Genomic DNA, 12503 nt, shown 5'->3' with positions numbered 1-12503 from the left:
ATCTGGAGGTGGTTAACAGTGTCAGGTGTTACAGAGAGGTCAGGAAGGATGAGTATTGAGAAAAGGACATCACATGTGGCAGTTAAGAGATCACTGGTAACTTTGGAGAGAGCAGTTTCAGTTTATTGAGAAAGTCAGAAGTCTGATTGCAAAGGGTTGAGAAATGAATGGGAGGAGATGTGTCAATAATAAGAGTGGATATCTTTTTTCTAGGAGATTGTATTTTTAAAGTAGGAGAGAGATAAATAGCAATAGTTTGAGGGGATTTTAGTTCTTTTGAGGGTTTAAAAAATTTATTTGATTTTATTTTAAAAAATGTTTTTCCAATTATATGTAAAGATTTTTTTTTTGAGTTCCAAATTTTTCCCCCCTTCCCTTCCCTACACCCTCCCAAAGCCAGCAAACATTCTAATATAGGTTATACATTACAATAATGTTAAACATATTTCCACATTAGTCATGTTGTAAGAAAAGAATCAAAACAAAAGGAAAAAAAGCAAGAGAAACAACAAAAACAAACAAGCAACAACAAAAGCAAAAATAGTATGCTTTAATCTGTATTCAGATTCCATAGTTTTTTGTTGTTTTTTTTCTAAACATGGAGAGCATTTTCTACCCTAAGTCTTTTGGCACTGTCTTGGATCATTGTACTGCTGAGAAGAGATGTCTATCACAGTTGATCATCACACAGTGTTGTTGATACCGTGTGCAATGTTCTCTTGGTTCAGCTCATTTCACTCAGCATAGATTCATGTAAGTCTTTGCAGGTTTTTCTGAAATCCACCTGCTTATCATTTCTTATGGTACAATAGCATTCTATTATATTTATATACCACAACTCATTTAGCTAATCCCCAATTGATAGGCATCCCCTCAATGTCCAATTCTTTGCCAGAGGTTTTTTTTTAAGGATGGAAGAGATAGCAAGGAAGAAACCAGTAGATAGGGAAAGAATGAAGTGATGAAGGACTGAATTAGAGTTATTATGGTGTGAATAGAGAGAAGAGAATGGATGTGAGATCTGTTAAAGGAGGTAAAATTGAAAAAATTTGACAGAGTTGGATAGTAGAGTGAAAAGATGTGAACCAGTGTAGCTGGAAGAATAGTAATGACCTTTACAGAAGTGGGGAAATTCAGAGAAAAGGTGGGTTTAGGGGGGATAGATAATGAGTTCAGTTTTGGACTTTCTGAGATTGAGGTGACTATGGGATATACCAACAGTTTGATCATTACTAGAATGTTATTAGCCCCCCATTCTGATATGTTTATTAAAAACAAGTGTATCTCCTTACTTCAAAGGTGTAACATGCATGTTTCCCTTTGCAGTCCACACAGTACAATATTTGATCTGTAATATGCCTTTTTTACTTATATAAATTCCAATGATATTTAACAAAAATTGGGTTTTAATTCCAAGGTCATCCATTGAAATTTGTTTTATGCTTAGGAAAGCAATTTCTCTTTGTGCCTCTGTGGGTCACTTGCAATCAAGCAGCAATGCTATAATTAAACAGAGATAAAGAGTCATATTTCAAAGAATACTAGGGTCAACAGCAGGCATTTTCTGATGGCCACAATCAATCAAAGCCATTTCCCGTCCTATATCCCCCTTGGACTCAAGTAGGAAGAAATACTTCAATACCCTCTTTGGAAAGCTAATGTTCAGAAACACTGCATTAAAATAAGGGTTTTTTTCCTTCTAATTGTTTCAAACAAGGTCCATCAGTCATGGCTTCATATTTTAACCTCATAATGAAGATATATATTTCTAAAAGGGACAGGGCTGTAAAGATTACATGAAATTGACATGAATTTAATCTCCACAAGATCTACAGTGGCATCTCCGTGACCACACAAATCTCCTCTTTGAGTCACTGTATTATGGTGGTCAAAAAACAGACAAAGTTGTTGACATTAAAGAGGAAAAGATATTTTGTTCTGTTATTAGGAGGTTACCTTTCACTTCATTATATTCCTGTGGTCTCCTTTGAACTGGGTAGTCTGTCATCATCAAGGTTTATTGTAGACCATGTTATTGACAAAGATGACATTGGCTGGATAGGCATTTTTAAAGTTAATTTTTATTCTTTTCAATTATGTAACATTTATTTTTTCTCTATCACACCTCCTTCTTACCCACTCATGGGAAAAAAAAGAGATAAAAACCAAACATTTTTGACAAAGAAGCATAATCAAGCAAAACAAATTTCTATATTGGCCATGCTCAAAAATGTTGTCTCATTTTGATTATTAGTCCATTAGCTCTCTGACCTCATTGTCAATAGAGTGGAATTAAATCATGGTTGATCATTGCATTGGTCAGAGTTCTTAAGTCGTACAAAAATTGTTCATTTTTTTACAGTGTTGATATTACAGCATAAATTATTCTCCTGGTTCTGCTTACTTTACTCTTCATAACTTCATAAAAATCTTGCAGAGTTTCTCTGAAACCATCTATTTATTCACATATTTTTATCCTTCTCTTTATTCTCATGTTTGTATTTCAGAGTTTCCACCAAGCTCTGGTTTTATCATCAGGAATACTTGGATGTCCTCTATTTCATTGAAAATCCATTTTTTCCTTGTAGGATTTTACTCAGTTTTGCTGAATAAGTTATTTTGGGTTGTAGGCCTAGATGTTTGGCTTTTTGGGATATTTTATTCCATGCTCTAAGCTCCTCTATAGTAGTTGCTAAATCTTTTGCCATCCTAACTGTGCTTTCTCAGTACTTGAACTCTTTCTTCTGGCTGCTTTCAGTATTTTTTCTATGACCTGGAAGTTCTAGATTTTGAATATGATGTGCCTGGGAGTTTTTGTTTTGGTATTTTCCCCCCAGGAGCTGATGAACAAATTCTTTCTATTTTCACTTTACTTTCTTGTTCTGTTTAAATATATCTGGTCAGTTTTCTTTCATGATTTCTTGCCATGTGTTACCCAGGCTCTTTTTTTTGGTCATTGCTTTTGGGTAGTCCAGTGATAATTAAATAACCTTGCCTTGATATGTTTTCCAGGTCCTTTGTTTAAGAATGAAATACTGTACATTTTCTTCTATTTTTCCATCCCTTGACTTTATTTTAATATTTATTGTTGTCTCATTAACTTCTGTTTGGTCCATTCTAATTTTCAGGTTGTCTGTTCCTTCAGTAACATTTATCCCAGCTCTTTGTGGAGGGTCTGGTGCAAGGGAACTTGACAAGTAAAGAGTCCATGGACTTCCTGAAATATGAGGTTGACAAGCTGGATTTCAAGCACCTGGAAAAGAAGATCCCCATTCAATTCTGAGTAGTCAAGCTGCCCAGTGCCCATCACCTGTGTAGAGTGAAGGCCCTTAACAAAGAGATGCCAACTCAGAAGTCACTGTTTAGTACCAGTCAGGTGCCCAGAGCCTGAAGGAGTATACCCACATGGAGCTGCTTGTGATACACATGGAAGAGCCTGACTTCAAATTCCTTTGAACCAAGCAGATTATTGGGTATCATGCCTATTCAACCTGCAGGAACACATGGAGGATTCTGGACCTCTCCATCCCTGTAGGGACTCAGGCCACCACATTCAACTCTGAAATTATCAATAAGAAAATAGAAGAATTTCTTTCTTCTTTTGAAGAAAGGATGGAGAACTTAACAGAAGATACTTTTTATATGCAGATCAAGCTGAAGAAGTGTGAGGACACATCTCAGGAAGGAGGTGGATCACAACTGGAACAAGGTGGCGATTCCGCAGTACCTCTGACCACTTGGCCCATGAGATTCAAGCTCTCAAGTCTTTCTCCAAAGTAGATCTGGTGAACTGGTTCAAGTATCATAGAAGAAATGGCATCAAAATAGTCAGTGTGCATGTTGTTGGCTAGGAAAAATATGAGACAGAAAATGATGGTTCTGCTACCTGTGAATCTTTCAACTCTTCCTATGATGAAATGACTCACCTGACCTATTTACTAACCTCTCCTCTGCTAGTAGATTCCATCATATCCATTACTGACATCAGGACTTTTACATAAGTTCTTAACCTTATCATCTATCATAAAATAGTCAAATAAATGGCAGTCTCTTTGGCCTGAAAAAAAAATGAACAAAGGACAAACAACCACCACCTATTTTTTAAAAAACCTTTCAATGACCTACTTTTCTTACTCTTTAAAATTTTTTTTGGTAGCTTCATCATCCCTTAACTCCTCCACTCCAAAATAAAGTTGAAAGAAAGAAAAATAAAACCCATGTATCAGATATGTATAGTCATTAAAATATTGAATCATAATCTGTTGGTATTTCACCTCCTCCTCTGCCCTATGGCTCCAAACTCTGTTCTTTATTCTCACCTCCACCGACAGTCCCGTCACCACTCAGTTCTGCCCAGACCATCACTCCTACACTCTATTCTCCTCTCCATCTTGATTCCCTGGCCATCCAGTTCAACTCTGTACTGTGTCCTCTTATCTTGAATCACTTATACCTTTATCCTATTGAAACCAAACTCTAGTCTTGAATTACTCCCCCCATCTGCTGCCTTTGATTGTGTGTGATGCTAAATGAAATTGGAGAAAATCATGAAATTGAAGTGACTGAGTCCATGGCAATTTTATATTATGTAATCTCAACTGGGTCCTCACTTCAGCAAGGCAATCTTTTTACACCTCTCTAATTGATTCACTCTCCCACTCACCACAGCAGCTTTTCCAAACTTTTTCAACCCTTCTCAAGCCTTCCACAGCTCGCAATTCTCTGCCCCCTCAGCTGAGAGCCTGAACTCTCATTTCACTGACAAAATTGAAGTAATTTGCTTAGAGCTCCTTCTTTTTCCTCATTCCTCATCTCATATCACTCAGAAACCTTTTGCCACCATCTCTTCTTTCACCCCCGTTTCACACAGAGAGGTAGCTCTTCTTGTCAAAGCACATCCCTCTACCTGCAGCCAGCAATCCCATTCCATTCTGTCTTCTTCTGTAGATTACTTTATTATTCTTTTTCTATGACTAATTTTCAGTTGTTCTTTTTTGACTCCTTTCTTAATGCCTATAAACATACTTATGTCTCCCTCATTCTCAAAAACCCTTGTGAGATCTCTTCATCTTTGTTTTCATCCTGTAGCTCTCCTCCCTTTTGTGGCTAAACTCTTAGAGAAGGCTGTTTATAATAGGTGCCTCCACTTCCTTTTCTTTCATGCTCTTCTTTACTCTCTACAGTCTGGCTTCTGACTTCATCATTTAACTGAGACTTCTCTCTCCAAAGTTGCCAGTGACTTCTTAAATGCCAAATCCAGTGGCCTTTTCTCAATCTTTATCCTTCTTGAGCTCTCTGTAGCTTTTGATGCTGTTGATCACTCTCTATGTTTTTGTAACACTTCTCTTTCCTTTTCTCTTGAAGTTACCTTCTATCCCATGTTGTAGACTTTGTATTTACAGACCTGTGTAGAGGCTATAAGCTCCTAGGAGAATTTAAGTCCTTTAAAGGAAAGGACTGTTTCATTTTTTTTATCTTTGAATCCATAATTCCTGGCACATAGTAGCTTAATAAAGGTTGATTTGAATGGGATTGAAGCTGGTTCTGGCCACACTGAAGTATTATCAGGAAACTAGCTCTCAGATAACTGTGTTGGCAGTTTAATTAGCAGTGTTCTTTCTGTACTTGGGAAATGAGGTTTTTTCCAAAGGGCTGACCAAGGGCTGACATATTTTAGAGACTATTGTGCAGAGAGTGTGTAAAGCAGAGGATCTTAGACCTTCTCACTCAGGTCACAGACTTTTGGCAGTCTGAAGCCTAGGGGACCTTTCTCAGAATAACTTTTTTGAAATGCACAAAATAAGATACGTAGGATTAGAAAGGAAATCAATTTTATTGAAATACATTTATCAAAATATTAAGAAATCCAGAGACTCCATATTAAAACTATATGCTCTTAAGTGATGGCTTGAAGCAGGTACAAATAAAACTCCATTTCTAGGACCTTGTTCAGTTAGAGAGTAAGTGGACAATATTTATTGAGTGTGACCCTCAAGGGCTATAAACTTTGAAAAGAGCTTGCAATTATTTATAAATCTTAAGACTTTTCAAAGAAAAAGTTGGCAGTGTTGCTCAGCAACATTTCATCAGGACTATAATGCAATAAAGCCAAGTCAAGGGAGCACCTTCATTAATGGTAAATGGAAAAGGGAAAGGTGCTATATCTCTCACTTTAAGTAATCCTAATATAATGGATTTAGAACTTACAAAGCTGATTAGAGTGTAGAAATGATTCCTTTTCTATAACTCAAGAATTGAATTAAAGGAATGTTCAGGCTAAAATATGCCATGAGTTAAATAACTGGATGGAAGAGCATGTAGTGGGGAGTAAGATGTACAAAGACTAGAAAGGTAGGAGGGGGTTAGGTTATGAAGGGCATTGAATGCCAGACAGAGCATTTTGTATTTGCTCCTGGAGGCAATAGGAAGCCACTGGAGTTTATGTATTAGGGAAGTTTTAAAAAATATATTTTGATATATGTAGACCTCCCTCCCCCCAGATCTTTTCCTGAGACACTATCGGCTTCTGTCTCCTGATGGGGCTTTTGGAGGCACTGGACATTATCTCCTCCTGCTCATGTTCCTTTGACTTCCAAGGACACAATAATACCATATGCCATACCATTGTAAAGAACTAATTGTGATTTGAGGTTTTTATGACCCCATCTTTTGGCTAGAATTTAAAAAACTCCACCACACACACGCCCCTGGGGATCAGGTGCCGCACCTCCTCAATGGCATGGTGCTCCACCCACTGGTTGTAGCTGTCGCCATGGCACTGGCACCTCACATCATCACCACTCGCTGATGCCTATATGGGCCTGGCAGAATTATAATAACTGGAAGCCCAGTGAGGGCAGTCATGTGACTGTCAGGGCTGCCAGTCAATTAGCTTGGGTCTGTGTGTGGACTGCCTGGGGTCTGCTGGGAAGGAGAAGGGAGGAATTTTGCCTTTTTGGCTTGGAGCTGGAAAAAGACAGGACGAGGCTGTGTGTTCTGCTGAGCCCTGGGTGGTGGTGTAATTCAGGTTGTATTGTTTCCCTTCCCCCATTCTTTTTGTTTTTTCCTTTCCCTTAATTCTACTGATCTTGCTTGTGTTTTTAAGTTTGTTCTTGTTAATAAACCCTGTTCTGTTTTTGAGGGAGGCTGTTGGTCTCCTTCCTTGCCCCAATATTGTGGTGAGCCACCTAGCTAACACTCCCCAATTGGAATTTGGCCCCTACACCATCTAATCATTAGTTGCTCTCAGTAGATCTCTCTTCATCTACTGATACTTTGCTTAAACTCATTCCTCAAAGGTTAGCACACTCCCATCCTAATAAGACTGAATTCCTTGGCTGCTGAAGAACAAACTCTCTTCCCTAGTTGTTTACCTCCTCATCTTCATCCACCTGAATCCTATCCCCAAATGTCCCACTAAAGATCTCCCCTCCCTCTTCACTGTGCTCTGGAACTCCTGCTCCATAATTAGCAGATTTCTCATATTAAACCTCTTTCTCTTGATTTTTCCATCTCCTGGCACTTGATGACACCTGGCATTCTCCTGAGGACACTGCTTCATTGGACATCATTTCCCCCATTGGATGCATATTCTCTTGTTCCTGTCAACTCACTGGTTGCAGTGGAGCATTTGAAATACTCTTTGTTTCCCATCGCTATACTCCTTATTTCCCATTGCTCCTTCCAGACTCTGCCTCTACCATCATTAGTTCATCCTATCTTAATTTTTCACCCATTTCAGATCCTGGTGGTCCTTATCTACTTATGCCCCAGGACATCCTCACTCCTTCCACAAAGAGTTTAGTACCACATGCTCACAGTCTCAACTCAATTCCTACCTTCCTACCAGGGGAACATAGGCACTGATGTTTCCTCAAATACTCCAACTTCCCAGTTTTTCACTACTCATTCCCAATGACGTACTCCTCCATTCTACCTCAGTTACACTCAAGGATAATCACATCCCATGATCTTGCCATAATCCACATTAGTTCCTCTTCCATATTTGTAGACTCTGAAATTCCTTTATGTGATTATAATCTTTTATCTTTCCATTTTCCTTATTCCCATGATCCCTAACCCCATTCTTAATCTTTACCATGCCCTCCAATCCATCCTTCCTTCAGTACTTTCCTAAACTGTCAACCCTGCACTGGTTATACTCTCCTCCTCTCCCAGGCTTGACCCCTTGATGAACTAATGAGCTCTAGGCTCTTCTCCACTCTTGAACACCATTGTCCCTCACTGCTCATGCCTGGTTAAACCTGAACCCTCAGTTTTGCCCATTATCATCTTTCTTTGATTCTACTCAATGTATGGTAGGATGGAGTTTCAGGAAGTCACAAAACCTTACTGAATGGTTAATTGGCAAATTTATGTAGTCTGATTTCCTTTGGACTCTCACTTCAGTAAGGCAATTCTTTCACTCCTCCTAACTGATTTTCTAGGCCACTCACTACAGTGGGTGTTCCTAACTTTCTCTTCTCTTTTCAATCCTTCCATATCATTCTGCCCTCATTCTCTCAAATGAAGATACTTCATACATATACTTCATTTCATACATATACTTCACCAGAAAACCCAAGTAAACAAACATCCAAAAACCAAAACCCCCTTACTGTTGGGTGAAAACTGACGTGCTTGGGTAAACCACAAAGACAAAATTAGACATGGACATGGTGCTCGTGGTGATATGACAAATAATCAAGCAATCCATGTGCCAACGAAACCATGAAATCCTTCTCCCCTGACAGGCCAGATTTTTTTTTAGCAGGTGTTCAGTGTGGGCATGGGAGGAAGGTTGCATACGGTATACCTGGAAATGCCTGTGATGGGAAAACAAAAGTGAGCTTGATGGGAAAGGCTGAAGGAAGCTTTATGTGTATGTGGTGGAGTGGGGCTTGAATGTGCTATTCTACAGTTGATGCTGTGCATCACTTAAGGGGTTTCAAACAGTCCTTTTTCTAAAAATATATTCCAGGGCCTTTAGGTAAAAGCATGGGAAGATAAAAATAGATAAAAGACTAAGTAAGCCAAGGAAATGAAAAACAGTGAAGGCTCCCCAGGGTCTTAGGGATTCCCCCACCATGATTCGGAAAACATTTTATATTCTTGTTGCTCAAAGGGCCAACAATTGGGACTCATATCAATCCACCTTGAAGCAAAGTTAACCCAAACTACCTCAGGTCTGGACCACAATTTCCTTGTTTGTAACCGTTCTGGCTTGTGTTTTGGGAGTGTCCTGAGTTGCCTCAGTATCTTGGCCCACAATGGGGAGTAACATCATGAAAATGGAATCTTAGGAAGACTAAGGTTGCATTAGGGAGGGTAGAATTATAGATAAGGAGGCAACCACCTTCCTTTAAGAGTCTGTTGTGGGGCAGCTAGATGGCACAGTGGATAAAGCACTGGCCCTGGATTCAGGTGGACCTGAGTTCAGATCTGGCCTCAGACACTTGACACTTACTAGCTGTGTGACCCTGGGCAAGTCACTGAACCCTCATTGCCCTGTAAAAAAAAAAAAAAAAAGAGGCTGTTGGGGGGGGGGTGTGGTAATTCAGGTATGAAGTCATGAGAACCTGAACTGTGATGGTGGTCGTATATTCATACGACATATATAAGGGACATATATAAGAGATATTTTGAGGGAAAAAAATCAGACTTGATGACTGAATAGACAGAAGAAAAGACCCCACTGTGTTCTGTTGCCTTTTATTCAGATGGATTTTTTTTTCTGTCATTCTATCCTGGAGACAGAATCTTGGAAAAAAGTACATCATGGGAGGGCACAGGGTGGGGTAGGGATTAAGTACAGGGAGCTAAGAGTCCCATATTTAAAGTGTTTTTTGCTGACTTTCACACTAGACCAGTGGTCAAAAAAATTACCATCAGTTTCTTATCACCTCACACTTGGCTTACCATAAGCATTTCCTAATTGCTTTCCCAATCTCTGGTCTATACTTTTTTCCTAGTCCCCTCTAGGGGGCATCTAGGGGGCACAGTAGATACAGCATAGGTACTGGAGTCAAGAGAATCTGAATTAAAATCTCACCTCAGACACTTACTAGCTGTGTGACCCTGGGCAAGTCACTTAACCCCAATTGTCTTAAACATCCAGGGCCATCTCCAGTTGTCCTGATGTATATCTTGCTACTGGACAGAGATGGCTCTGGAGGAGAGAGTGAGGTTGGCAAGCTTGCACAGCCCTCATTCCCTTCAATTCAATTCACAGCAAATCATGACATCATCCTGATGTCATGGTCCTCTTTGAGAGCAAAGGACAACCTCTAGGCACTGGTGCCAAATGCATCTTGTTTCTTCTGGTGATAGGAATTAAGCTTCTGTGAGAAGGAGGGAGAAGAAAGTGAAGAGGAGGGGCAAGGAGGGGGGTGGGGGAAATCGGAAAATCTTTTTTCCTCTTAAAAAATATGGAGCTGTAGCAGGGATTCCTGTTTCATACATGGCACTGGACAGTCCCAGAAGTCCATTCTACCTCTAGGATGGTTTTATGATTGTGAAAGCTTCCTAACATTGGAGCTTACACAGAATATCAGAGTCAGCTACAGTCACAATGAGCCACTGCTTATTGAGCTTTTCTGTGTTCAGTAGAAAGGGCTTTGACACAGGTCCCGCTGGGCTAACCCAGACAGGCTCCTAGCCCTTCTTTTTTTTTTTTCTTTTTTTTTAGTGAGGCAATTGGAGTTAAGTGACTTGCCCAGGGTCACACAGCTAGTAAGTGTTAAGTGTCTGAGGCTGGATTTGAACTCAGGTACTCCTGACTCTAGGGCTGGTGCTCTATCTACTGCGCCCCCTAGCCCTTCTTGGAGAAAAATTCAAGTGTCTTCTGGGCTTATAGGCCACTTGCCATACTGGTTATGAGCTGACTTTCTTCTTTCTCGAGGCTTTTTCTCAATATTATGAAGCAGGCAAAGTTAATCTTCACACCTTCCTTACTTGTCTTAGCTCCCGCTCCCTCCTGCCTCCTTGGGTTTCTCCACTCATACTGCTTCTGGAACACCTCCACTTGACTTTGTTCATTCTGAGTAGCATCCCATACTTTAGACCAGTGTTATAAATCTTGTGGTTAAAGCTATTAGTTACCTCTTTACTTGAATCTAGATTTGCATAGTAATAAACTAGACTTGTATTATTAGAGACCTGACTAGTTTAATGCTTAACTTAGCACCCCATGTCATGCCCATCCCAGAAAATTTCAGGGGACCTAATGATTGGTGCTTGAAATTTCCAGTTAATTTCTAGTTTCCTGAGTACATTTTAATTAATCTCTGTGAAACTTAATCTAAATGCCTTATTAGGAAACGTATAATAACCATCATATGACTATTTCCTTGCTCCTTTGTTTGAAACCTACATAATATGTAACTCTTAGAGGTTTGGGGAGAGCGAACCATCTATTTTGGCTCTTCTCTCTGCTGGACAACTTAATTTCTTCCTAAGTTTCTTTGGTTTTGAGTTTTGTTCCCAGCCAATAATTTAAAATAGAAATGGCTACTAATCCCAGTAGGCCACATATATTAACTTAGAAAACCACATATGAATAATATTTTTCTTCCATTATGTTTTTACTTATTTTGTTAAATGTATCCCAATTACATTTTTTTTTGCAGGGCAATGAGGGTTAAGTGACTTTCCCAGGGTCACACAGCTAGTAATTGTCAAGTGTCTAATGCTGGATTTGAACTTAGGTCCTCCTGAATCCAAGGGTGGTGCTTTATTCACTGTGCCACCTAGCTGTCCCCTATCCCAATTACATTTTAACCTAGTTGAGGCTACTCTGGGAAGGCTCCATGTTTGAAACCTCTGCTTAAGACCTTTTTGAGTTTTATGATCTCCTACAAAAGTTATTTGTCCTGTGTCCCATTCTTAAGAGTTTTCCTAGGTAACTGGTTAGCTAATATGATGGGCTAATTTACACTAATGTGGCAATAAACAATAATGCCTTAGTGATTCTCTTTTTGGGTGATGTATTTCATACAATTTAGAGTGGGTAAGAAGCTTGGAGATGATTTAGTTCATCCCCTTCATTTTACAGATGATGAGACTATGGCCCACAGAACTGTCCAAGGTCAGTAAATAACAGAACAAGAATTCAAAGTCAAGTCCTTAGACTCCATATCCAGTGCTCTTAATAGTCTGCCATTTTGGTAAGGGACATTCAGTATCTCTGCACAAAGAGGTAACATATTGGTGGCAATGCTATTTTTGTGCAGACAACATCTTTCAGAATTCTCCAAATCACATCATGTAGGTGGCTGCCTACCCTGTTACCTGGGTATAAAGCTGGTCCCTCACTGCTTACTTGGTTTACAAGTGATCATACAGAAAGCCCTCAGAAGCTAGAGTGATTAAAAAATCAGTTTCTCATGAAGCCATTGTTTCACCAATGGCAGAGTTTAGTGCTAATTTAAAGCAATGTGTAACTGTGTTTTAAGCATATCCTTCGGGGGAAATATTTTTGGTTCTTTACAAAGCCAATCTCAAAG

This window comes from Dromiciops gliroides, chromosome 1 (genome assembly GCF_019393635.1).
Source record: "Dromiciops gliroides isolate mDroGli1 chromosome 1, mDroGli1.pri, whole genome shotgun sequence".
Classification (NCBI taxonomy): Eukaryota; Metazoa; Chordata; class Mammalia; order Microbiotheria; family Microbiotheriidae; genus Dromiciops; species Dromiciops gliroides.
The sequence above is the reverse complement of the archived record's forward strand: the minus strand, read 5'-3'. Positions refer to the sequence as shown.